At 48.3% G+C, this 22,356-nt stretch overlaps 1 protein-coding gene across 4 annotated transcripts in view; it reads left to right on the top strand.

Moving 5' to 3' along the window:
* Positions 1–469: 469 nt before the first annotated feature.
* EXTL3 (exostosin like glycosyltransferase 3) overlaps positions 470–22,356 on the top strand; it is a 135,895-nt gene continuing 114,008 nt past the window's right edge. For 2 of the 4 annotated variants that reach the window (XM_032684635.1, XM_032684636.1), the window contains exon 1: positions 21,043–21,273. The gene's annotated coding sequence lies outside the window, so the exon portion shown is untranslated. Of the gene's footprint in view, positions 510–1,173; positions 1,264–21,042; positions 21,274–22,356 lie in introns of those variants that run through there. The other 2 variants (XM_032684637.1, XM_032684640.1) reach the window with 2 other exon arrangements.

Below are 22,356 nucleotides of genomic sequence, written 5' to 3'. Positions count from 1 at the left end.
CAAACCATTCTGGGATTCTGTGTTTTCATATCTATCTATATCTATAAAAAAATACACCTCTCCCATATATAATATAAATAATGCATATATAAAAATATATATGCATATAGATATATATGTATATATCTATATATACATACATATATATACATATATATGCATATAGATATATATGCATATACATATATATACACATACATATATATATACATATACACATACATATACACACACACACATATATATATATATATTTTAATATATATATATATATACACACATCCCATCAGAACCCCAAACCAGCCCCACACCCCAGTGACCCCCCCGCCCCTTCCCATCCCAGGGGACCCCAGGCCGGCGATGCCAGCAGAGGGCATCTCGCCCCCATTTTTGGGAGCCGCTTCCCAGAATGCAGCGAGCCGGGCCGGGGGCTCCGCGGGCTCCGCACGCCGGGCTGCGGCCGCAGGGACAGCGCCGAGGGGGCTCCCGGGGCAGCGCAGCCCCGCCAGGTAAAGGGGGCTGGATACTTTGGAAGGGGAGGGAGGGGGGAATGTATATTATTTCATTTCATTTTATGCTGTGCTATTTTATTTTATTTATTTTCATTTTAAAAAAAGAATTTATTTTCTTGGGTTTTTTTTTTCCTCGTTTTTCTTATATTTCTTATGTATCTTGTATTTCTTATATTTTAGTATTATGTCTTATTTATTTGTGTTATTTCACTTTATAACCGCTTCCCCCTCCCCACGACACGGGAGGGGTGCCCCGGACTCACCCGGGGAGCAGCACCAGCCCCTCCCGGGATGGGTCAGGCTTGGAGGGGACCCATCGCTCCCCATCCCCTTTCCCCTCCCTATCCCTATCCCGAGATGTCGTCGGGGCTGGGGGTGTCCCTGAGGCTGGGGGTGTCCCCGGGGCTGGGGGATTTTTTTCCGTGGGATGACCCCTGGCTGAGCTGGCGGCTCGGTGGTTGGGATTTCACCCAGATCCCTAAAGTTTGGGGGAAAGTCGTGCCGCTGGCCTTGGGGGTGGCACTGGCTCGTCTCCCGCAGCGCCGGGATGGTGCAACATAAATTAGGTTTAATGTGACGGCGGCGTTTGAGCGGCGGGCGGGGGCTCCTCTGCCCCCGCTGGAAGTTGCTTTCGAGTTTGGCAATTTGGGCCATGGGGGGATGCGAGGAAAATTGGCGGCTGTGAAAGGTTTCCTGTGCCACGAGGAGAAATCCCTGCTGGGAGGGAGAGCCTGGAATGGTCAGAGAGGAGGTGAGTGGCCCCCAGAAGCAGAGGAGTGGGTTTGGCTCGCCCTTAGAGAGGCATCTCGGGATCCCCGGTGTAGTGGTCCCTCTCCGTGGTTTGGTTATGGCTGCGTTCACTCCTCGTCCTGGGATGTGAACCAGGAGACAGCAGGGAGAGCAAAAGCACTTGGAGAAGTCAGGATGCTCCGGTCTCAGCTCCGTGCTCAGGTCCTCCTTCGTGTCATAGATCTGGGGGGTGCTCAGGACTTACCATGTCCTTCGCGTTGTGTTTTGGTCGGTCAGCTGGTTATAAAAGCCTGTTTGGCAGAAAAGCCCCCCAGACAGAGCAGCATTAAAGACATTTTCCTGGGCCAGGGAGGGAAGTTGGCCCCGGGCTAAAGCAAATAAACTTGTATTTCATCATGCTGGGCTGGGTTTCTTTGTGTTCCGCTCTGCTCTGGGCAGTCTGGGCTCCCAGATGTTTCCATGTCCAACCTTCACCTTCAAACGCTTCTCGGGGGCCGAGCAAAGAAACTTCTGCTCCTTTCTGCAAACCTGGCTCCCTGCGGGGGCTGCTCGGTGCTCTGCCTTCCCTCGAGCTCTTCCTTTGGGTGTCTGTCCCCCGGGCTGCTGCGGGAGGGGGGTTTGCAGGGTTTCTTTTGCCGGGAGATGCTGCAGCCGTGGGAAGTGGGAGCATGGCTGACCTGCGGCAGCCGGAGCTGCGAGCTCTGCCAGGGATGCGTGGCCAGAGCTGCTGGGCTCGGGGTGGGGTAAAGGATGCTGCAAAGGAGGGAGAACTCTGTTATTTTTGTCCCTGGGAAGGGTGTTGTAAACAAAAGGTGCTGAGATATCTCTCTGCCCAACCCCACTGCTGCAGACCTGGCCGGGTCCGGGAGCTGGAGCTCAGATGTGTCCCCGGCGATTGTGGGAATGTGCCCCTCCAGAGCAGGACTGAGGGGTGAGGTGACTGACACTTACCATTTATATGGGGCAGTAAATGTTCCCAATTGCCCGTGAAGAAACCTCAAGCAGGAGCTTTCTCCTTGCTGGAAGAGCCTGTGTGGTCTCAGGGATGCAGGAGATGCAGCCCAGTGCCATCCAGGCAGATGGCAAAGACCAGGAGTGGGGAAAGTGGGGTATTGGTAGGGAAAAAAATAAGGAAAGATCAAAATGAAATGATGTGTCGTGCCCTGATGTGCTCTGCTGAGGGGGGTGTGAGCCTGCTGATCCCATAGGAATGGGCCTGGAGAACCTGTGGCTTCTTTGCTGCGGCGCTGCAGGCGCAGAATCGACGGCTGAGACTGAAAATCAGTGTGATTTGTTAAATTATTCCATCTTCTCCTGAGAAACCAGATGAAACGTAGGTGCCAACGTCTCAAGTGCCTGTGAAATGTTGTTACATCGGGAGGGAGGGAAGATTCTGACACACAGAGCAGGTTCCATCCGTTACAGTATTTCCAGCACTCAGAGGGGGTTTTTAAACCACAAGTGCCCTCGCATTTCCATATAAATGGATGCATGGGAAGCAAACTCTGATGTGACACCAGGCAGTGGAGAAACCCAGGTGGGTTTTTCCCCATCAAGACCCTTTGTTGGGTCCTTTGAGAGGGCCCTTCAGCTCCAGTTCATTTGTGGCCGGTGGAGGTGATGCTTTCTCATCTCCAGTACATTTTTGGGCTTCTTTATACCAGTCTTCGTGCTTTTGGGGGGAGGCAGGATGGAAATGTTGGAATTCCTGCTGAAAAGTTTGACATTTCACAGCAGATAATGCCAAATGTAGACAGTTGCTTGGATTTGGCTCTTTTTTGCTGAGTTTAAGGGAAGGCAGGGTGGGATTCAGGCTGGAGGTGGAGGAAGGAGGTGGCACATACACCCCTTTTGTCACGGTGACATCCAGCTCTGGGGTTTTTAGCAGACATACATCTCTGGGAACAGGCTCTTTACAACTTGTTTTGTGCCCAGAAACTTGAGTCAGTCGTATCCAGCAAAAATATGGAGGCGAGGGAGCCTCTGCTCCAGTGTCACCGACATCAGTTTCTGTGGCAGCTGTGATTTGGTCACTGGGGATCCCAAAAACCATTTTGTGGTTGTTGGGTGAGTTGGAATTGAAGGTTCACTTTGCTTCCTTCATCTCTTTTGTTTCCCTGGGAAGGAGAAAAGGGTTTCCAGCCCCATGTCCATAATTATCTTTATTATACCTGTAGCTGATCTCTGGTGGGTGCCGGGAGCAGCTGCCTGGAAATGGTCAAACAGGAGGTTTTATGATCCTTGTGGCAGGACCAGGACATGGTCCTGGTGACCCTCCAAGTGGTGGAGGAGTGGTGGGCACTGGTGGCTTGCATGGGACGCACACATCTGCTGACTGCTCCCACCCAGGGATGGCTCTTTCCAGATGTGCCATTTTTGTTTGGATTTCTTTCCCAAACACCCATGGATTTTCCCAGAGGAGTGGTACTGGGATGTCCAGTTGCAGAAGGAGATGGTGGCACTTTGCCCAGCTGCTCTCTGGGCTGCGTGCTGTCTCCCTGCCCTTTCTGCATTCCCCTGTTAAAACCAGAGGGTTTGCCATGGAACATGGCCTGGGGATGCTTTTTCCTCCAAAACAGGCCTGAACTTGCCCAGTTCTGCTGCAAAACCTCCAGCTGCTTGCGTGGGCTGTTCTTCAAAAACAAAGGCACTTAAAAACCTACTCTTTTCCCCAAAAATAGCGTTGGTGGCTGGGACTCTCCCTGGGTTGCATTCCTGACGGTTAAAGAGTGGGTTTATTAGTTAATAAGGCAGCAATCATTGATGAAAATCACCCAGCAATCCTGACCCACTGGGAACAAAAGGGATCCACCTCCAGAGGCTGCTACAGGGAGCACTGGATTTGCACCTCGCAGTGCTCTGTACCTGGCTGAGTTCTACAGGTTTGAGTAACTCCCTGTGGGGATCATATTTTGTATGAAAATGGTGAAAAAAGAGATGTTCCTGGATGCTCTGAATGCTGCTGACCTCGTGCTCTGGGGTCCTTTTGCTAAGTCCTGGCCCTGGCTTTGGTTTGTGAATCCGAGATTTCTTACAGCCAAAAAATCTGAAAATTTTCAAGCAGTTCTTTCCTCTCGCAGCTTTCATTTCACAGTTCACCTTTCTTTCCAGCTGTTATTCCTGCTGAGGCTTCCTAGAGAAAGGGGGGGGGGGGGGGGAAGAAAAAAAGCAAGCAGGCACTTAATAATAGATCAAAAATGAGATTACGCAGTAAGTCAGCCCTCCCCTCCCCAAAATGCAACCAAAGAAATTGCAAATCACCTTGAAAAAAAGGAGAAGAAAACAGCAAAGATCAAACCTGGTGTTAAGAATAGATGAAGTGTTTATATTTTATTTAATGGCTGTGTACTGCCACTGTCCTAGAACAGCCTCTCGGCCCTGAATTGCTGTTTGTGATTAATTAAACAGTGGAGACAAACTGGGATGGGGGAAATTCAGTAGAGCTCTGAATGTGAATGCAGTGAGGCCCGGGGAGGGTTTGCTACTTGGTTCACCTGAAGGTCTGGGCACACCTGGGCATGTTGGTGGTGTAGTTGGAGGTAGCTCCCAAAAAACGGGAGGATTAAGGAGATGCCCCTTGTCCATCCCTGGATCGATTCTGACCATGTCTGGCAGAGAGGTGGGGTCTCAGAGGGGAGGGAACCCAGCGGGGAAGTGCCACGGTGGAGGGAAGAGGTGAGCTCATGTGTTATTAACAGGAAGAGCCTTCGGCAAGACTGGGACAGTGCTCAGTCAAGGCTTGATGAGACACGACTTCCCTGGAAAGGAGGCTCAGTCCTGGCACTGGGCACTGAGCCTGCCAACCCCAGGCCTGTTCTTGTTTGCTGTAACTCCTCTGGCTCTTCCAGGTCCTGGTTTTGGTGGGGCCGCTGCCACAGCCCGGGCAGGAGGTTGAGAGCTGGGGCTTAGTGTGGCCTCGGCTGCCTCACCAGCCTGGGGGGATGTTCCTCTCCTGGCTCATCCCAGAGGTTCCAGAGCTGGTGTGGATATTGTGTTTGTGAGCTGTGCGGGCTCCAGGGAGCCAGGCTGGGAGGATGTGCGAGGGGAAAGCTCTCGCTCTTGCGCGGTGTCTCCACTTGGTGTGACCCACCCTGAGGTCCTGTTGGCACCCTCAGGGAATGAAATACCAGGAGGGACACGGGGCATGGACAGTCCTGTCCCATATTACCTTTGTCCAACACAGATCACCCAACCTGGGTCATGCCACGGGGATAAAGACCCACACAAGGCCACGTTGGAGCAACCAGGATCTGCTCTGTGGGGCTTGGAGCAACCTGGTCTAGTGAAAGGTGTCCTTGGCCACATCAGGGGGTTGGAACGAGAGGATCTTTCAGGTCCCTTCCAACCCAAATTATTCCCTGTACTTGTGGAGTTGGAGGAGAATATGTTTCATTACTTGCTGGGCTGCTGCTCTTCTTGTTTATTCCCCAAAAGGAAGAAAGTGAGGTGTGCCAGAGCTGAAACTCAATAAAATAAATAAATCCAGACTTTGGAAACAACTGCTTGGAGGTAGAATGAGCCTCAACAAGAAAATGTTTGTCTTCCAGCTTTTTCCTGAGGCTGGCTGGGAATAAAGTGCCAGGAGAAGACAGGGCAAGGTTGACTTTCTTTTAATTTCAAATATATTCCGAAAGCCGAGCAGTTGGAATTTCTTTTTTTTTTCCTTTAAGTTGCTTTGCCAAGTTAGGGTGGAGAAAACCAGCTGAAAGCCTTGCCCTGGTGGATGTGGGATGGAGGCAGGAACGCATTTATTTTCTTTATTTTCTTTATTTACCTGTTTTTTTTACCGGTGAGGCCCCGAGGCGAGGAGCGGAGCCGCGGCTTTTCCCTCCAAATCCCTTCTCCCCGCACCAACAAGATCAGCACGGGAGATAGGAGATTGAGTCAGCAATGCAGATGCCATCAAATGTCTGCTTTATTCCAGTGGATGAATCAGAGCAGTGTCAGAGCCTCATATCCTGCATCTCCTGATAACAGCGCAGTTACTTCCAAGGGAACAGGACACGGTGAGATCCCATTATCCTGCCTGTTGTGAGCACCTCTAACTCCCTGGCACCAGCAGTGCTTGGAGATGGTTATTTTTTTAAATCCTGCATTCGGGAGCCATATAAGATGTTGTGGGGTTTTCTTTATATTTGCATTAAAAGTGACCCAGCATCTCTATAGGCACAGGCACATGCATGTGAATATATAAATTTATGAATAATTATATATGAATATATAAATCTTGAGTGTTTTCTGCCACTAGTCCAGGTACTGGTTGCTCACTCCACAGGCTTTTCCAATGTTCCATCTCCTCGGAGAGGAAGAGGGATCAGCTTCATTTGACTTTCCAACCATGTGTTTACCTCCAAAACCAGCTGAATTTCCAGGCTTTAAATTTTTCCCTTTCGTTTCACTGTGAGAATCACAAGCAGGAGTGAAACCCTTTGTCCTCAGAAGTTCTCTGCTTCTCCCTTGCCAGGCTTTTCCATCCCCAGCTCTTGGGTTGGGAGGCCCAGGCCACAGCCAGCCCAGGGACAGCTTCCTGCTATTGTTCCATGGGGACAGGCTCTGGCTCCCTCGCAAGGGTTACGTGGGGCCACTGCCTTTTGCATCACTTGCCTCTTTTCTCCTGGTTCCAGGGGACCATCTGTGTCCTGTTCCTGCTGCAATCCCGATTCTGGAGCTGGTCTGGAAAGCCTCAGTGGGATGGAAGGAGGCTTGCAACATCCCCTAAAAACAGATAAACAGTGAAATTTTGCAAAGTTCTGGCTATATTTCCCCCAAGGGACGTGTGGAGCTGTTTAAAAAAGACATTTCCACCACTGTGGTGGTGGAAGAGGCAGAGAAGGACATTTTTCATCCCAGATTCCTCCTTTGAGGGGCTTGTTTATTCCTTGGGGTTTTTCGGCACCGGAGACTCCAGAAGTTGAGGGGATAAAAAACCACTTCTGTGGATTCCCATCTGTAGATTTGAGGGAAAACCAGTTGAAATCCACCACCCTGAGCTACCTCATAAATCTCACTGCAGAAATACAGACATTAATAATTAGGAGCTTGCACAATAAAGCGCTGGAATATTTCACAAATGACACAACATCTTTGGATCCAGCTGATGCTGTGCAGAGATCTGTGTGAAAGTTTTGTGCAGCCAAGGTGGAGAAGCTTTTGCTTCCATTTTTGCCTTTGGAAGGACAAGAAAATGGAGAGGAGAAGTCAAGTTGCATCCCAAAAGTGTTTGCTGAGGCTCGAGCGTGGGGTTTTTAAGGTGCTCCCCTATTAGAAGGTGTTTGCGTGTGCTGAGAGAAAATGATGCCAATTAATAGTTATCCTTTCCCTGCTTCCCACATCTTGAAATCCTTCCCAGTCAGCCACGCTGCTTCCTATCAAACTTTCACACACACACACACACAAAAAAAAGAAAGGATCTGCTGGGCTGTGACAGAACATGAGCAGTGCTGGTCCCCAGGGGTCCGTGTCCCTGAGGTTTGAGGGCTGCATCATAAGGGCTCTGGGCCGTGAGATGACAAATGTAACTCCACAGTTGCTCCTTCACGCTCCAGCAAAGGTTTGGTTTGGGTGTAGACATTTCCCAGCAACGAGATCTCACCAGCTCTTACAAGAAAGAATATTCTTCACCTTGTTTTTTCTTTTTCTTTTTTTTTAAGTAATTGGAGGGCTGGTGATATTTCGAACAATTTATCCACCTGGAAAATTATGCCCTTGGATTTATGCAATCAAATATTATCAAGATTAAGAGGGGAAATAGCTGAGCTTGTCAGTCACAAGGAATTGTGTTGCAGCCTGGGTTCAGATCCATCACCTGGAATCAGGAGGCTTTGGCAGGATATTCTTCATTCATCAGCAAGGGGCATCACAGCTAGATCATTTAACTGTAATTCATCAATTTGCCAGGCTGCTCAATTAAGAGAGGATGAAGGGAGTGCTTCTGTCTGTTGTAATGAATCTTTGACCACCTGAGGACTTTTTTTTTTTGCTCATTGTTTGGTTGTGTTTCATGTTGCCTTGAAGGCCTTGTTAAAAGGCAGACATAATCACAATTCCTAAAGAACTGAAGGTGCTAATGAGTTACAGCTTTTGCTCCACCTGCTTTGTCACTGATCTAGGCTTGACAACCCTGGTCTGAGGAGATCCTGGAGAATCTTGAGGGGATACCTGCAAAAAAATGACTGAAGTAAAACTTGGAGCAGCCTGGAGGAAAGGGATGGGATTTCACAGGTCCATCTCAGCTCTGTTCTTCCCATGTCTGTGGCCCAACCCCAGAGCTGTTGGTGAAGCAGTTTGGGAGTGTGGTGCAACCTCTGCTTGTGCTGTGAGTGGTCCTCTCTGTGTCCTTGGCAGTGTCATTCCAGTGATGCCCTTCATTGGTCTTGAAGAAAGAAGCTGAGCTGTGGATTTCTTCATGAACATGTTATTTTAGACCTTTGCCTGTTCCTAAGTACATCCAAATACCGATTTTTCTGTGTGGCTACACCCGAATCTTTAGGTTGCTGAGCTGTGGATACCTCAGTGCTCGGGATCTCTGCTCAGATCCATGACAACACGCCCCTTTTTTGCCCCCACAATCAACACATCTGTGTTGTGTTGTTACAAAATGAGCCTCAGCCTCATCCACCCACCCGTGTGTCTGGTTTTACCACCCCAGTAAGTTCTGAAGGGTTATTAAGGTTGCATAAGTTCACGGGGAACATGCAGTGAGGCACGAGGGATAGCCCAGGTACTCCCTGAGCCTGGGGCAGAGGTGCAGCTCCAGTTTGCCTGAGTGGATACCAGACAGTCCCCGTGAGGGAGAGAGATCTTCCAGCTGCTTTTGGAGCTCTACCAACCTGAGCCAGAGCTTTGTTGCCCTGGTAGACCTCAGGCCCGTGGATGCCGGTCTCTATTTGCAGTAAAACTGGTTTTTAGTTGAAGTGCAGTGTCAGTTTGGGCAAAAGTAGCCCCGGGAGAGGTGTAGCTGCTTGTCTGCTTTCTGCAGAGACAGAGCAAAAGACTTCAGCATGTCCAAGCACTCCAGATCAGGAAGCATTTCCTCCTGCGTGGGTTTCTCCCGTGTCCTATTGTTTGCTTTCAATAAAAGCAAAAGAAAAGGAGAATTCATTTGAATTTAATGCTAAAATACCTCCAAGGAGATGAAGCCAAAGGAACTGTTAGCCAGAGGAGTAGGTGGAGATTAAAAACACATTCTTTCTCTTGTTGTCCCTTGCACACACATTACACACATACTGATCCCTTCTCCTTGTGCAATGTGGGAAAACTAAATTGTAAAGGAGACGATACAAATCAGGATGAAAGGGGGGGGGGAAAAGAGGATGAGTCAGGTCTGCTCCTGCTTATCAAGACCGAGGGGGAGCCTGCCTGGTGCTCATGACAGATTTGTGCAGGGAAGATAATGCATCAGGTTGACTTATGAGATAGACCGCGAGGTAGGAAAATTGCTGGTAGGTGCTTGAATGGCTCTGACTGCTCGGAGTGAATTGGAGTCACAACAATTTCCCTAAAGCTGTGTAGATTAACATAAAAATACCAAGGAAGTCCAATCTTTGAATTTTTATCTGCTTCAGCTCGAGAGTCAAACAGGGGCACTACAGAAGTGCCATCCATTTGAATCAATTGTCGCTGCAGCTTTTGTGGAAAGGCTGCATCTGGGTTTATTGATAACGTCCTTGAGGTGCTTAGAAACACGAGTGTGTTGGGTTTATTTTCCCTTTAGGAACTTATTCTTGTTTCTGGCACTTGGTTAAAACGTGTTTTTTAGTTCTAGTCTCCTCTGGAGATCTCTGCTCAGCGGAGCATTGGTAACAGAGATGCTCTGTGTGTCCGTATCATCTTCCCTCCAAGAGTTTGCTGTAAAACTGAATTTCTGTCGTAGCTTTCTTGTTAATTTTAAGGTAATTTTATTTGTTGGAGGAAAGACAGATGGAGGAGAGAATCGAGGAGTTGTGATTTACTGTCTTTTAGTGAGAGGCTTTGCTAGGTGCTATTTTTTTTTCCACTTTGTTAAACCACATCAGCTGAAGTGCAAGTTTAGTGGCCAGAAGTTCCTGTTGATCTCCATCGTGCTGCCACTTCACCCGTTTTACTTCCTCTGCTGCTCTGCTGATTGTGCAGAGAAGATACAAAACCAGTCTTGAGAAGTAAACCCACTTGAGAAGTCACTTAATATATGAGGTTTCGGGTTTGGGGGCAAGTGTTTTAGGTTGCAGAGGTCTCCTGCTGTGAGAGAAACGCAAGGGAAATTGCACCCAGCCAAAGGGCTGTGTATGGGAGCCCCGAATTTGAGCCTGGCTTTAAAATCTGCTTTTTAGGAGCTGTGGCCAATGACTTCACCGTTTTGCCTTTGTTCTCATCTCTATAAACAGCTCCTGCACCTAAGGAGGTGGTTGTGAGGATTAGTCATTGGGTTTGGAGCTCTTTGAAGGTGGCAAGTGGTGTATAACAGCTCCATGTTTATTAATGGCATGGCTTAGTATGATGAGGAATTTTTACAGCTGAGTTCTGGTACTTCATTGATCTCACCCAGCTGTGCCAGCTGCCAGTTCCCTGGCCCACCATCCCTGATCCAGGGAACCTTCCCTCTCCTTCCTCCTCCAGCAGGTTCTGCTTCCACTGGCCTCCTGCCACAGCATACGCCGAGTTTAAATCTGGTTCTGTGCTTTTGGCTTCATTCCCCCTAAATGTTTTCAATTTTCTTGGCTTTAACTGATCCCAGTGGCATCTTTTTATGATGCACTTTATTCTACTGCTTCAAGAGCAACAACACTCCTAAAGTTCAGCCTATTTTTAATTACAAAAAAAAAAAAAAAAGGCAGAGCGTAGTATTGTTCTGTCAGTGGTGGGAGAAAGGGAGGATTTTTCTTCGCCTTTAAAAAAATGTGGTTGAATTTAAAACTCGACACACGTAGTGGTTTTAGTGGAACTCTGCTGTAGTTGGAGGGGCAGATTGTTGTATGTTCTTTCTCTCTTGGGAGCCAGGACTGGTATTGATTAAACACAAATATTGCCACGTATTGGAGGGTCTGCAAGTACCTCAGGACTGGTGTTTGAGGAAGACTTGGAGAAGATCTTGATGAGGAAGCTGAAGCAGCTTTCTAAGGCTCAGACTGAGGTAACGTTTACTGGGGACAATTCCTGATCCATAGGATGTATGTTCTGCTCCAGGTCAAATCCCTCAGCACTCCAGCTGGAGGGATTTCCCTGTTTATTCTCCAGTTTGTCCCTCTTACTGTCTTGTGTAGCTGCACTTTCACCAGGAAAAGCCTCCCTGCCTGGTTCTGTGGCCGATGGGATTTCAAACCGATGTGGTGGTGGAATTCCCGTGTGCAGGAATTTCTGGGGAGGGAGGGAAGGGATGGGAGGAGGACAGTGAGTGTGCTTGGGGTTTTGTGAGTGCCCTCTCTTTCACAGGTGGGTCAAAGAAAGTGTTTAAGGAAGTGGTTTTTGCCACTTTTCATTTTACTCGAGCATCAGCTCTTCCCTTTGCATGAGAATAGAATCTAATTTTGTTTCAAGTTCTGAAAACCTGCAGACGGTGCTGAGTAGAGAGAAATTGGTTCTATTTATAGGCTGCAGAATTCCTTTGTACAATAAACCAGTTTGTTTTAATTTAAACTATGTATTCAGCACATTTAGCTTTATTTTATTTAACTACAAGCCTGACATGCCTTTTTCCTGCATTCTAATTGTTTTTTCAAATTTGTGACATAAACCCTGAGTACAATTAAAAAGTCAGACGAGTCATTAAGAAACTTCATTTACTGTTTTTAACATCAAATGTGTTGACTTGCATAGTTTATTAATTTTTACAAATGCCCAACTGTAAAAACAGGACAGCTTTGCAGTTCGGGGAAAGACCTGATTTATAGAGGAATAAGCCTGTGTTGTTCTCCACCAGCAAAAATCAGCCTTTCATTAAGAAAAAAAACAAAAACCCCACAAAAGATGCAAAGTAAGAGAGTTTAAATCAATCAGAATTGAAGTATTTTGCTCTGTTTTGCATCAATAAATCCTGTATTCACGGGAGAAAAGGTGGGATGGTTGAAGAAGGATTGGCAGGCAAGTTAGCAATGGTGTTCCTCAAGGCATAAAGAGCAGTGTTAATCAAGGTATTGACTAATGACAGAGCAGAAATTATGGGATTTGGAGATGTCATCAAAAGAGGAAAAACAGGAGATCCCAGGAGAAGAATGGCTGACTTCAGGACTATTTGTCTCAAAGCAAATGTGAGTCCTTGTAATGCAAACTCTGATGGAAAGTTGGGGTTTCTGTGCGGGAATTGGAATGTCTTAATCAATCACAGCATAATTCTGATGTCCTGGTGATAAAGATACACACCAGGATCACATTTGTCAATGGAGTTATTTCCATGAGTGACAAGGAAATGCCACTGCAACAGGTTTTAGTGAGGCATTGCTTAAAATGCACTCTGCATTCCTTGTCCCCAGGACAAGGATTGATTTCAGCTCTGCAAGGGGCAGGGGAGGGTATCTGCTAGAAATGATCTGGAGAACAGGGAATCTGGTTCCCAAAATGATTACAGGAGCCTGCATGGTAAGGTGGTGACAAAAAAAGGCAGAGAAAAGTTATATTCCTTTCTCTATAAATACACTGACGTAACTAGCAGAGAGGGAGAAGAGTTATTTAAATTAAATGACAAATCTGGCACAGCAACAAAAGGCTCTGAAAAAGTTTAGGCTGGAAAAGAGCAGAATAGACCTAAACTAAGGGAGGTGCTCGAAAAGCCTTTTAATGGGAATTGTGTAAAGGGCTAAAAACCTGATTACTGTGAAGATGGAGCCTGATAAATGTATTAATGGGATTATGCAATGTGGTTGACTTCAGTATTAAGGGATCAGAGTCCGGATTTCCGGTCCTGTGCTTTTGCAAATACTCTTAAGAATCCTGCAGGTAGGAGAGAAAAAAACATAGAGGGTTTTATTTTAAGGAATATTTTCGTTATGATTCAGCTTGGAGCCGGTTTCTCTGTTTCTAATGCACTAATAACTGAATTGAGAAAGGAGGAAATATCCTTCTGCACTGGGAAAAAGCAGCAGCTGGCACCTGTTTCCCTGTTTTAGCGGTGGATTTTGGCAGCAGGCCTGTACCTCTTAGATATATATTTTTTAAATTTGAAAGCCTTTTGGTACATTGCAGTGAAGTTAGGCCTGGAAATAGATGGGGCTCAAAAAGCTGGCAATTATTTGTTATTATTTCCCTCTGTAACGACACTTTTTAAGAAACCTGCAGCACTTAAAAGCACACGAGTGTTTATTATCGATCTCCTTATTGATCCCCATTTCCCCCCTTTACAAATAGTCCCCGGATTCCTTGTTGCATTGCTAAAATCCCAGTAAATAAGACCAACTGCCTTTGTGGCAGAAGGCAGCAGTTACTTTATCAAAGCCGGGTGCCAAGGTGTTTTAGCACAGCGTAACTTTGATCTCACGGGGCACTTCCCGCTCCGTCTTTCCAGGCCTTTTATGATTTGATTCCGCCTCTGTTCTCAAGCCTTGGCTGCGATCAATAGCTGGGCCTTCCCTCCATCCTTAAGCAGAGATGTTTTGCGTGGAGGTCTCCGTGATTCCAGAGGTTGGTATTGACATGGTGCCATGTGGGGACAGGAGAACATCAGATGCACATCGGCACTTCCAGACACAGGGATGAAGAGGCTCATTCCAGCACTTCTAAGCTTTTATTATGAAGGTTTCTGAATTTTAGTTGAGGGACTGTGTGGATCTCTTAGAAATCTTTGCTAGGGCTTGACTTTCAGCAACCTGGAAGAGCACGGAGCAAGTCAGTTGGCTTTTCCCTGGCTGGGGAGGTTGGAGACAGACTTTTTTGGAGCCCACCTTGCCTTCACTCCAACATTCTCTGCTCTCCTTGTTGCTCAAAGGCCTCACCTGTACCAGCAATAGTGAGGCAGCAGGACCAGGGCAGTGATTCTGCCCCTGTGCTGGGCTCTGCCGAGGCCACACCTCGAGTGCTGTGTCCAGTTCTGGGCCCCTCAGTCCAGGAAGGACATTGAGGGGCTGGAGCATGTCCAGAGAAGGGAATGGAGCTGGGGAAGGGGCTGGAGCAGCAGGAGTGGCTGAAGGAGCTGGGGGGGCTCAGCCTGGAGAAAAGAGGGATCAGAGGGGACCTTCTTGCTCTCTGCAACTCCCTGACAGGAGGGTGGAACCAGAAGGGGTTGGGCTCTGCTCCCAGGGAACAATGGACACGACAAGAAGACACAGTTTTAAGATGTTTAGGACGTAGGAAAAAATTTCTTCACTGAAAAAGTGATGAGACATTGGAAGGGGCTGCCCAGGGAGGCAGTGGAGTGCCCATCCCTGGAGGTGTCCAAGGAATGACTGGATGTGGCACTCAGTGCTCTGGGCTGGGTGACAAGGTGGAGGTCGGTCACAGGTTGGGCTCTAATCTTGGAGGTCTTTTCCAGCCTGGATGATTCCGTGATTCTCTGATCTCTATTCAGTCTGGGGGCTTGACTATGACTATCTCCAGCATGTTCTCATTGCCTCCCACGTGCTTTTTATTCACCTTCTCCATTCAGGATGCAAATGGCAGATGGTTTTTCTTGTTTGCTTTCAAGGCCCTCTCATTGGAGCCTTTCAGCTTCTCAAACTAGTTTGCTTAATCACCTCAACTTTCCTTTTTGGGACTGAAAACCTTGTGGACCTGCTTTTATTTTGCTTAAACCTATTTGTGGGCAATAGGGTCGAATGGAGTGATCCCAAGCAGCTTTTATTACAACATCCTCACTATTTGCCAAAAGTCCACAGCAGAATCACCTCTGGTTTGCTCAGTGCCTACTTTGTGAAGAGGTCAGTCGGTGAAACATCCCAGACTTACAGGGCCCGGCTGCTGGTATTTTATCTTCCTTCTATAGCTGGAATTTAGGGCTCCCTAATCAGCCAATTCCTGGGAGTATTTCTTTCTCTCTCTAGTCGTTTTTAAAAGCTCTCTGCACACATCCAAATCCAGCGGTGGGGTCTCCAGCGGACCTCTAACACGATCCCAGCAGACAGCCTTTTACAGGCCTTTCCCAGGGTGACTCTAATCCAGAACGACCGTTTCATGCCCGCCATCGCTTTGGATTTCCAGCAAACACGGATGATTCACTCAGCTCACAGTGAGAACCGTGGAACAGTGTCCCAAAAGATTATTTAAAGAGAGTTGGGGAGTGGATTTGGGGCGACCGTGGGTACTGTGCATGCTCGGGGCTGACTTTTTCTGCGGGCTCTGGGGGTGGGTTTTTTCCCCCTTACATGTTTCCCAGCTGCCTGTACTACATGGTGATGATAATGTCTAACAGATTGCTTTCCTGACGAGGAAGAATTATCCCTGGTTTACACTGCGGTAACTGAACCTGGGGACAAATGGAACAGCTGGCTTAAGCACAGGTCTGTGTGAGCCGAGCCCGCGCTCCCTGAAGTCTTCTGTCTTTTCAAGCACTCTCAGCGACCTGGCAGGTTGTCAAGGCCCCTTAGATCGTGTGGACTCGAGGGTGAGCTGAAGTGCTGGAGACTCGCAGCCTGCAACAAAAGACACGCTGGAAATGCTGCTTTTCTGTTTTACTGAACTGCTTGGTTTGCAGTCACTTTTAATTTAAGTTCAGACAGCGCTGGATGCTTAATTTAAAAAAAAATAATAAAAAAAAAAAAGGTGCTTTTGGTAGATGAGAGTGTAATGCCCAAGCTCTGCTGCAGTTACAACATGTACATGTTTGAGGATTATGTTATATACAAGAGAAATGATTGGTTTTTAAGTCCTCTTTAAATATAGTTCAAATTATGGAATATTTAGTGGAGCGGAATAAGCTGTTGCCTGCCAGCTTTTTCATACCAGTGGTTACCAGATGTGTCTGTGTGTAGAACCTCACCATCTGCTCCAGAGTGGAATTTGGGGCTAGTCTAGGTATGTGGATGTGTCTTTTTCCTTGGGTATCTCTGGAAAACTTCAAAGCATCTCTTTTGAGATGAAGGGGAGGCAGGGTTAGCTGTAATACTCGAGGAATTCCAGGGAATTTTACAGAAATGCAGCTGATTCCTCAGGGCAGCAGGGTTTGGAAGGGGAAGGAGCCTTAAGCAAAGAGGCAGTGCTGGTATTTTGTGCCGTTACTCGGCCATTGCCAAGATCCACTCGGAGTTTTCCTTGGCTGTCACCAGGCTGGGCTGCTGCTTCCTGCTTTGGATCACGTCTTTCTGAAGAGAAACTCAGAAATTTCCAAAATTTCCAAGACTGTTGCAGTGTGGAAGTCTCTCACGGGATTTTTTTAAAATTATTTCTGTAGGTAAAATTAGGTAATTTTTTGTGCTGCTGGATTGGTGTAGAATTGCTGTGAGCTGTTACAGACAGAAGAGGAAGGAAACCTTTACCCACACACACCACATGGAGCTCCACCAAAGCCAGGAATTACTTGTCCCACTGAAACTCATTTGCTGGTCATTTTTGGGGGTGAGGAAAACAGTATTTTGGTCAACAAACTACTTGTGGAAAATGTTCACCCAGTGCTAATAACAGCCTTTGGTTGCTAATGAACTGGGACATACTGGGGGAGGAGGGATCGCTCCACGTGTCTGTACCCAGCCAGTATCTCATGGTTTATTTGTCACCACTGCCCTAAGCTCTCAAAACTTTACTTCCATGTTGCTGAAATATGAAAATGACCCTTTTTGGGGTTCTTGTGAAGAAAAGAACTTGGTGTTGTTATGTATGATTTTATAAACAAAGCACGGTGGCAGGGGGGTGGAAAGAGATGATCTTTAATGTCCCTTCCAACCCAACCCATTCTGTGACTCTGTGGTAATACAGTCATTTAATTAATTTATCTGGAATGTTTGGTTTTAGTCAAACATCTGGTGGGGCAACTTGACGTGCTTCAAGGGTGACCCATAATATTCCACCTTGAACAAAACCTTCTACCCCATTTCTTGCCTCATGATTTTTCTTTTATATAGCCAGGTAAAATAAAACCACCAGCTGTGCCCTCATTAACAAGGGAACAGGCATTTCTTTCCCTCACCCCATGTAACCCCCACGCAATGTCCTCCAGCATCTTGCCAAAAGCTTCCACTGCTTTTATAGAGTTATTTTCTTCTGCCATGAGGATCCGGTTCCCCTGTGCAGGATGCTGATAGTTCTTTGTGTTTGCTCTTTGGATCCCAGCTGGGGCTGCACCAGCTCCAAACTAGAATTAGGATTTGGGAGGGAAGAGCCTTTATGTCCGTGTGTCCATTCCTCTGGTAACTTTTCCTTTCCTGGTTGCCACTGAGTGTTTGATTTTATGTTCCAGCCCTTGCTCTGCTCTATGGCCAGCAGTGGGTGTATTGTTACAACACTCCTTGTGCCCAGGGGTCTTCAAAAGTGCTTTATTTAACTGTCCTGAGATGCCTTCACCTATCCCTGAAATACAGCTACTTCAGCTGCAAAGCCTGGCAGCTGCTCCAACAGCAGGAGCACGGCCAGGCCGCTGCTTTTAAGACATAAAGTAAGGAAAGGAGAAAAAAACCCTAAATGCCGTATCCATTAAAAAACTGCAGGGAGAATGCAAATTGTCAGAATGCAATTACCTAAACTGGAGTTTGGCCAGCACTCCAGATTAACATTTCCTCCCGGAGCATGCCCTGGGATACCTGATGGCCAAAAGAAGTCGGAGTCTCAGCAGGATTAAAAATTGAGCTTTGCTGTGTAGTCCTCCAGTAGTGGCTGAGAGATGTAGATAATCTATTTAGCACCTACAGCACCCTGGGGCTAAAAAAGTGGCTGAATCCTCTGAAATCCGATAGGAGTGTCTGAGGTTAAGAGTGCGGTCTGAAAACATTCCATGGAACTTGTAAAATCCACAGATGGTCCAGCCTTGGAACTGTCTCCTGTGAAAGGGAGGAGAAAGAGGTTAAAAAAGATGTACCAGAAGGATTGCAGCAGAGAAAAGATTAAAGCTAAGGGTCCTCCCCCCCCCAGACTGTTGATCCATGTTTTTCTGAGGTTTATTTCAGGCCATGGAAGCGTGCCACGGAGGAAATGTGCATTAGCTGGCTCTGAAGCTCCTTAATACCTGCTTGAAATGACTCAAGGTAATTTAGAGCAGATTGGAGGCACCAGGATGCAAGACATGCTTAGGAGGAAGTGGGATGAGGAGCAGGGAATTTGATGTGGGTAAGGAAAGGAGGGAAAGTGGGGGACCTTTTCGAGCACAGGAGGAGGACACAAAGGTGTGATGGCATTCACTGTGTTCAGTTGCAGCTGCCAACTCTAGAGCTACTTAAAATGCAATATAAGGGAGATTCCCAGCATGAAATAATACACGAGTGTCTAAAGAAGTGGTTCTGTGAGCAGAATCCCTGAATAGTTTGGGAAGGGACCTTAAAGCTCATCCAGTTCCACCCCCTTCCATGGGCAGGGACACCTTCCACTATCCCAAGTTGCTCCAAGCCCTGGCCTTGGACACTTCCAGGGATGGGGCAACCACAGCTTTTCTGAGCAACCTGTGCCACGGCCTCACTACCCTCACAGGGAAGAATTACTTTCTAAAGGTCGAACAGAAGGGGCAAGATCTGAACTGCAGCTGGTTTTCAGTTGGCTTTGCGTTGCACCTGCACCCTTCCATACAGCAGAATTAGTATTTTCAGACCTCCAAATCTAACTAAAAGTCAGTAAGGAGTTTCAAAGTCTTTAACAGGACTGGCACTATGCATTGAGTCTGTTTCTTTGGGAAAACAGGTTGAGAAGCTGGTAGGAGTAAAAAGCTTCTCCTTGCCAGGAAGGAGTCAGGCAGCTTTCTCTGCAACTTATTTTCTTCTTTAAACTATTATTCATCATAGCTTATAGACTGTGTCCTTTAGGATCCACTTCTGATGTGGAAATTTTATGTGTGTTCTTGAATACTGTGTAGGAAAAAGCAAAAGCCCAGATAGCAGAAGAGGTGGGAAATGAACATTTGAACATCGTAGTTTTTCTGTTGGGATATACAGAAGGCAGCAGAGCAGTGGATTTTTCGCTTGGTAGAAGGGAAGCTGAGAACTCCCCTTTAATACTGATCTCCTATTAGAGTAAGAAGGGTAAGCACACAGAGAAGGGGATTAAATCTGAAGGTGTCTTCGTCAATATAATCTGTAATAGCCTTGATAGTGCTTTCTGAAAGAGAGACTTGCCAGACCGGCTGCTGATCCTGACAGCTTGTTTTCTTTAGGGAGCGGGGAGAAGAATTGGTCTCTTCAGTTGTGTCCTGAAGTGCGCATTCTCCGCTGATATTTGTTCCTCAGTGAGGTCCTGAAGGGAATTATTGTCTCCCTCTTTCCTCTTGCAGAGCTCCAGGTAGATCTCAGGGTGGAATACAAAACCCCAAGCCCGAGTGGGAGCAGATGTGTGTGGTAGGACAACGTGGGTGTGTTCAATGATTCGGATGTTAATTTTGTCTTTATACTGGGCGATGCAGTCATATTTTTTTTTTTCCTGAAAAAATATGAAAGTATTGTTTCTTAGATCCTTTGAACCTGCCGTACCTATTCCTGCCCTTCGGAACAGCACGTTCCCTGCAAGGGAAATTGGATTTTGTATTGTTTATCAAAGGGTAGACCTGTGCCCCCGCCTTACCCCTCGCAGCTTTTTCATCTCAGGATAAAAGTTAGTTTCTCCTTGCATTCTTTACACATGTGTAAATGACTGTTAAAAAGTGCAGAGAGATGGAAAAAGTGGGTTTTTTTCACTGTTTTGAAGTGCTCATGTTTTATTAAAGCTGAGATTCTTGGAGCTTTGTGGCCAGAAATGCACCACCCTCTCTGCTTCTGGAGAGAAAACCCTGTTTCTTCCAGTGAAAAACACTCTAATTCCCCCAAAGTTGTCAAGTTTGTGTGGTTTGGGGTGGATTTGATTCCCGTAGATATGAATGCCTTTCATGGAGCCCCTATAATATAAAATTAAAGTGCATAAACAGAGGATTGAACGTGTTTGACGTGGTTTTGTTGTGTGAAGATGCTGGCACCATTACTTGCTTTTTTTAAAATCCCCTTTATTTCACTATAGCATTTTTTTTTCTCTTTTGCTTCAGTCACCATCTGTTACATGTTATGTTTGGTACTTGTCGCTGATTTTTACATTGATGCTGTGACTTAACAATGTCAAACCACTGATAACATTTAACACGCATATTTTAAGATACTTTGTTCAGAGTAAGAGGCATTTGCGCCCTTCACGCAAACCCTCCAGGTTGGATCTGGGTAGTATTTTGTAACAAACTGCAAGCCATTAGGGGTATTTTACTATCTGCAGATCAGCTTCCAACAAGCCCAAGGGGTATTTGAGGGACACACAGCGTGCTGTGGCTGGACCATACTCCACGGCAGCACCCTCACGGGGGTTTTGCAGAACACATAGGGCTGCGTGGTCAGACTGAGCTCCATGGGGGCACCTTTACAGGGTTTTGAAGGACACACACGGCTGCGTGGCCACAGGGCTGGGCTGCGGCCACCCCTTCGAAGCAGCATCGAGCACTGACAACATGGCGGCTCCTCCCTGAGGGGCGGGGGGTGTGAGGGACAGCGCGCCTTTTAGGCGGGAAAAGCGCCTCGGCGCGGCGCGCGTGCGCAGTGGCGGGAGGCGAGCCGGGGGAGCTTCGGCTCTTCTCGGCAGGTTCCGGAGGCGGGAGTCTCCCCGCCCCTCAAGCCTTCGGCAATCTCCGCCCCCGCTTCGGCAGTCTCCGCCCCTCCTTCGGTAATCTCCGCCCCCTCTTCGGCTACCTCCGCCCTCCCTTCGGTTATCTCCGCCCCCCCTTCGTTAAGTTCCGCCACCACTTCGGCAACTTCCGCCGGTTCGGTCGGAAATGGCCGAAGACGTGCGAGACCCAGCGGTTTAAGGGGAGAAGACCGGCCGGCTTCTCGGAACAAACCAACTGTGTCCGGCCCGGAGGGGGGGGAGCAGGGGAGGGCGGACGGAGCGGGAAGACAAGGCAGCGGCTATGGCTCCCCCCCCAGCCCCTCGCGGCTCCGCCGGGAGGGCGAAGTGAGGGCGCCGAGAGGTAAGGGCGGACCGTACCGCGGACGGGGAGCGGGGGAGGGAGGGGGGAGAGCGGTAACACCACCCCCCCCGGCACCCCCCCTCGGCGGCCCGTGGGGCCAGGTGGGTGCGGGAGTGGTACAGTCCGGGGAAGCCCCCTGAGTCGGCCGGGGGGGGGGGGGGGGCTCGGCTGGGGCTGCCCTGAGGGGCAGGAAGGGGTGGTGGGTTGTGAGGGGGTCTCTCAGGGTTGGGGGCACGGTGAAGGAGGTCCTTCAGGGCTGGGGGGGCTTTAAGGGGGATCCGTCAGGACGGGGAGCATGGTGGGGGGCGTTCCTGAAGGCTGGGAGAGGGCTTTGAGGGGGAACCCTCAGGGCTGGGGGGGGCTGTGATGGAGGTCCCTCATGGCTTAGGCGACTGTGAGGGGCGTCCCTTAGGGCTGGGGGGCTGTGAGGGAGTCTCACAGAGCGAGGGACACTGCAGGGGGAAAAGGGTCCCCCCAAGGCTTGGGGGGGGGAGCCCCTCAGGGTTGGGGAGGCTGTGAGTGGGTCCCTCACAGCGTGAGGGGCGTTGTGGGGGTCCCTCAGAGCGAGGGATCTGCGGGCGAGAGGGTCCCCCCACAAGGCTGGTGGGGGCTGAGAGGCGTTGTGGGCGTCTCACAGAGCGAGGGACACTGTGTGTGTGTGGGAGGATCCCCACAGGGATGGGGACCCTCATGGCAGGAGGGCTGTGATGGCATCTGGTGCCCAGGAACTGCTGATGGGCTCCAGCTTTCCTGCCTGCCCTCCCTCCTGCATCCCTCAAGGATCCGGAGACCCCCTTGTCCTGCTTGCCCGTGGATCCCCAGTGCTTTGGGGGGCTCTTATGTCGCCCCAGTAGTGCAGCCCCTCAGTCCCTCAGTCGTACTCCCTGTGGCTCTTGCTGGGGCTTTGCAAAGGACGAGGCTATCGCCTCTCTGGGCTTCTCAGCACTGTTGGTGTTGTGCTCCCGCAAGTTGTTTGCTGAAGTTGAGGTTTGCGTTATTCTTTTTTTTTTCCAGCTGTTTTCCCCCACATGAGGTCTCTTCTTGCTCAAAAAAACATCGGGGGCTTAACTCTACCAAAAATGT

The sequence above is a fragment of the Chiroxiphia lanceolata genome, chromosome 3 (genome assembly GCF_009829145.1).
Source record: "Chiroxiphia lanceolata isolate bChiLan1 chromosome 3, bChiLan1.pri, whole genome shotgun sequence".
Classification (NCBI taxonomy): domain Eukaryota; kingdom Metazoa; phylum Chordata; class Aves; order Passeriformes; family Pipridae; genus Chiroxiphia; species Chiroxiphia lanceolata.
The sequence above is the reverse complement of the archived record's forward strand: the minus strand, read 5'-3'. Positions and strand labels throughout refer to the sequence as shown.